Source organism: Scyliorhinus torazame, chromosome 29 (genome assembly GCF_047496885.1).
Source record: "Scyliorhinus torazame isolate Kashiwa2021f chromosome 29, sScyTor2.1, whole genome shotgun sequence".
Lineage (NCBI taxonomy): Eukaryota > Metazoa > Chordata > Chondrichthyes > Carcharhiniformes > Scyliorhinidae > Scyliorhinus > Scyliorhinus torazame.
Window position 1 is genome coordinate 9,008,646 of NC_092735.1, and position 5,548 is coordinate 9,014,193.

The following is a 5,548-nucleotide window of genomic DNA, read 5'->3' on the forward strand; positions in this document are numbered from 1 at the left end:
CACACTCAAACAGGTATAATAATATAGTCCATTTTTCTTTGTTCTTCTTCCTCCAACCAAAACCCTTCTCGATTGATCACATTTGTGACAAAACATCGGCTATTACATTTTCCCGTCCTGCCACATGTACTATTTTAAAATGAAATGGCTGTAACAATAAACTCCAGCGAAACAGCCTCACATTGTTATTCCGGAATCGCTCCAAAAACGTTAGAGGACTGTGATCAGTATATATAACGGTGTCAGACGGATTGCTGGTCACATAAATGTGAAAATGTTGCAAAGCCAGCACCAAACTCAAAGTCTCCTTCGCAATCGTCGAATATTTTTTCTGGTGAGAATTCAATTTCTTTGAAAGATAACCAACAGGCCGCTCTAGCCCTTCGTCGTCGTCTTGTAGAAGCACCGCACCTACGCCCACATCACTCGCATCAACAGCCACTTTGAAGGGTTTGGTATAATTTGGGATGACTAGCACAGGAGCAGTGGGTAACACAGCCTTCAGGTCCGCTGTCCACTGGAATTTGTTACGCTTCTTGAGCAAGTCCGTCAGTGGAGTGACCACACTGCTAACATTTGGTACAAATTTCCGGTAAAATCCACTCATACCAAGAAATCGCATTATTTCCCATCGTGTCGAGGGTATCGGAAACTCCCCAATAACTTTTGTTTTCACATCCCGTGGGACCAGTCGACCCTGTCCGATTGTATGGCCAAGGAAAGTGACTTGGGCTTTTCCAAATTCACTTTTGGCTAGGTTTATCACCAAACCCGCCTCCTGAAGTCGATCGAATAACTCCCTCAGATGTTTTAAATGTTCTTTCCATGTCTGGCTGAAAACTACCAGATCATCGATGTATACCGCATAATTGGGTAATCCTGAAACGACTGTATTAGTTAACCGTTGAAATGTGGCTGGGGCGTTTTTCATGCCAAATGGCATAACTTTGAACTGGTAGATACCATCTGGAGTCACAAAAGCTGAAATCTCCTTCACCCTTTTGGATAAAGGTACCTGCCAGTAACCTTTAAGTAAATCCAATTTGGAAATAAAAACGGGTTGTCCCACTTTCTCAATGCAATCCTCCAAACGTGGGATAGGATAAGAGTCCGTTCTTGTAACTGCATTCACCTTTCTATAGCCCACACACAACCATTGGGTACCGTCGGGTTTAGGTACCATCACTATGGGTGAGCTCCATTGACTGCAACCCACTTCAATTATGCCATTCTTCAGCATACTCTCAATCTCTGTTAACCTGTGCCAATTTTAAAGGATTAAGTCTATATGGATGTTGTGTAATAGGAACAGCATTTCCCACATCTACATCATGTGTAGCCATTTTAGTACTTCCCAATTTATCTCTACTGCCCATGTGATATCAATAACTCTTTCAGGTCAGTTCGGTTTTCCTATGGAAGGTAACTTAACAATTCATCCCAATTTTTAAGAACATCCTCATTTTCCAATTTAATTTGTGGTATGTTAAATTCACAGTCATCTGGATTTCATTTGTCACTTTGAGTTAGAATCATTAAAACCTCCTTTTTCTCTCCTTCCCTTTCAAAGTACCTTTTAAGCATATTCACATGACACACTGGGTGAGTCTTCCTTCTATCTGGTGTTTTTACCACACAATTCACCTCACTTAATTTCCTTTCAATCTGATACGGTCCACAAAACCTAGCTTTTAAAGGCTCCCCTACCACTGGTAACAACACTAAAACTTTATCCCCACTGGCAAAACTACGAACTTTGGATTTCTTGTCCGCTACCTGTTTCATCACATTTTGTGCAACTTTCAAATGTTGTCTAGCCAATTCACCTGCTCTATTTAATCGTTCCCTAAAATTTGACACATAATCCAATAGTGTAATTTCCGATTTCTCACCCACCAATTTTTCCTTAATCAATTTAAGTGGTCCTCTTACCTCATTACCAAAAATTAGTTCAAAAGGACTAAATTTGGTAGACTCATTTGGTGCATCCCTAATTGCAAACAATACGAATGGGATTCCTTTATCCCAATCCTCTGGATAATCTTGACAATACACCCTCAACACGGGGCAGCACGGTAGCACAAGTGGATAGCACTGTGGCTTCACAGCGCCAGGGTCCCAGGTTCGATTCCCCGCTGGGTCACTGTCTGTGCGGAGTCTGCACGTTCTCCCCGTGTCTGCGTGGGTTTCCTCCGGGTGCTCCGGTTTCCTCCCACAGTCCAAAGACGTGCAGGTTAGGTGGATTGGCCATGCTAAAAATTGCCCGTAGTGTCCACAAGGGTTGGGAGGGGTTATTGGGTTGCGGGGATAGGGTGGAAGTGAGGGATTAATGTGGGTCGGTGCAGACTCGATGGGCCGAATGGCCTCCTTCTGCACTGTATGTTCTATGTCTATGTCTATGTAACATTGTCTTTAATGTCTGATGCCACCTTTCTAACGCTCCCTGCGATTCTGGATGGTACGCAGTTGATTTAAATTGTTTTATTCCTAAACTATCCATAACTTCTTTGAATAACTTTGAAGTAAAATTCGTTCCTTGATCCGATTGAATATCTGTGGGTAGTCCATATGTAGTAAAGAATCCTCCACAATCCTTTTAGCTGTAATATTACGACCTGGAATGGCCTCTGGAAACCTAGTAGACACATCCATTACAGTCAAAAGATATTGATTCCCACTTTTTGTTTTGGGAAGCGGTCTTACACAATCGATTAGGACCCTTGTAAAAGGTTCCTCAAATGCTGGAATGGGTATTAAGGGCGCTGGTTTTATCACTGCTTGAGGTTTCCCTATCACTTGACATGTGTGACACGATTGACAAAATTTAACTACATCTTTATGTAGTCCAGGCCAATAAATATGTTTCTGGATTTTAGCTTGAGTTTTCCTTATTCCCAAATGACCTCCCACTGGTACCTCATGTGCAACTCGCAACACCTTCTTTCTAAACCCTACCGGCAATACTACTTGATGAACTTCTGCCCACTTTTCATCCGCCTGCATATGTACAGGTCTCCATTTTCTCATCAAGACATCATTTTTACAGTAATAACACTCTGGTATACTCTCAGATTCCTCTTCTGTATATGCTTTCTGATATATCCGTTTTATTTCTACATCTTTCTGTTGTAATTCCGCCAATTTTCCTGAATTAAATTTACTGCCTCATCCTCCACCTGTTCTTGTTCTTTTTCAACCATCTGATCAAAAATCGTTTCTGATAATTGCACTTCAACTTCATCTTCACTCTTTGATTTCTCCTCTTGTCTTAACCTGTGACTTTGCGACCTTGTTACTACACAATCCGGAAAAATCCCAGGATATACGTCCTTCAACACTGTCTTATCCTGTTTTACCACATCAGCCTTCCCAGTGCTTTTCTTCAACCACCAACACTGTGACTTTACATGGCCTAGTTTAGTACAGTGAAAACATCTGAAACTTTTCATTTCTTTTCCACCCTCCTGGATTTCTTTTTTAATCTGAGGTACACTCTCTTTATTGTCTCCCATCAGATCACCTTTACCTTTACCACTTGAGTATTTCTCATGTCCCCAGTTTCTATCCCTCACCGGCTGAAACTGATGTCGGAAACCACTAATTCATAATCATCTGCCATTTCCGCTGTTAATCTCGCAGTTTTAACCCTCTGTTCTTCCACATGAGTTCTCACTCCATCAGGAATTGAATTTTTAAACTCCTCCAAAAGTATAATTTCTCTGAGAGCTTCATACATATGGTCTATTTGCAAAGCCCTTAGCCACCTATCAAAATTACTCTGTTTGAGCCTTTCAAACTCCATGTATGTTTGACCAAATTCTTTCCTTAAATTTCTCAACCTTTGTCTGTAAGCTTCAGGCACTAGCTCATTTGCACTTAAGATGGATTTCTTGACCTCCTCATACGTTCCAGATACCTCCTCCGGTAGTGATGCAAACACTTCACTCGCTCTACCTACCAGCTTTGTTTGAATCAGTAACACCCACATGTCCTGTGGCCATTTCATTTGTTTAGCTACCTTCTCAAATGAAATGAAAAAGGCTTCTACCTCCTTCTCGTCAAACCTTGGCAGTGCTTGGATATATTTAAATAGATTCCCACCAAGCCTTCAACTATGACGCTCTTTCTCACTATCCTCATCACTATCATCCAACTGTACATTTCCCTTTACGTCTGCCAATTTTAACTGACTGTCATGTTTCATGGCCATTTTCTGAAGTTCAAACTCTCTCTCTTTATCTTTTTCCCTGATCTGTATCTCCCTTTCTTTTTCTTTTTGTTCTGCTAGGGCTATTCTTTCTTTTCTCCTTTCTTCTCTCTCCTTTCCTTTTTCCTCTCTCTCTCTCTCTCTTTCTCTTTCTTTCTCCTCTCTCTCACTCTCGTATTCAAGCCGCTTTAATTCTTTCTCATGTTCCATTTGTTTAATTTGCAACTGAATTTTTGCCATTTCCAATGAGTCAAACTCTACCACAGGCAACTTTAAATGCTTAACCACCGCCATAATTACCTCATCTTTTCGCATTTTGTCAGGTAATGTTAACTGCAGTGTTCATACCAAATCTAACAGTCTGCTTTTCGTTTCTGTCCATAAGGTACTGCGTGTGACATTCTCCACCACCAAAAACTTCTGAGCCTCTGAAAGAGCCATTGTTCACAACACTCTCCCCACTTAAACTAAAATACCACACCGGAAAAGCCATAACCCTTCACTGTCTTTAAGTTCACAAAAGCCAATCCAATAGATAGACTTTTATCCCGGACGAGCCCCCAATTGTTATGGGCGAGGCGTTTTCAGAACCCCAAAATGTATCATGGAGTTCAACCAACCTCTCCCTTTAATGGATCTGTTGCTTTTCCTGGCACACGGCTTTTTCCCTAGGTGTGGTATTTCAATTGTGGACACGTGGGTTTTCAAACACAAAACACTGTTTATTCCATGAACTCAACTTAACATCTTAAATAAACATTGCTTCTCTTAACACCCCTTCAAAGATAACTCAGAAAATATTGCAACAGTAAATACTTCCTTAAAATGTTCCTTCAAACTTCCAAGAGACTTAACACCTTTAAACAGTATCACCTCAGGTTAAAGGATATATATATTTTCTGTAGAATGGCAGAGATATATTAGCTTGGTTGACTTCACTTCCAGCACCTTGCTTTCTTCCTGCAGCTCTCTGGAAACACACAGACACACACAAACTGCTTTTTCCAACTGCCTTTCTCCCTTCAAGTGACTCACAGCAAACCAGAACTTCTCAAGCTGCTGTCTCAAACTGGCTTTCTACTTTTAATCAGTTCACAGCAAAACAGCCAGGCACGTTTAAACTGCTCTCAGCAAAACCAGCCAGGCACTTTTCAAACTGCAAAACCAAACTGCAAAATGGCTGAACTGAGCTGAGCTCCACCCACTCTATGACATCACTGTTTTCTTAAAGGTACATTGCTTAAACATCCAGTTCTTAAAGGCACTCTCGCATGACAATATCAATCTGTTCGAGTCTATTAACCTGGTGCACACTTCTCATGAGCAACAAGGTCCCTCTCT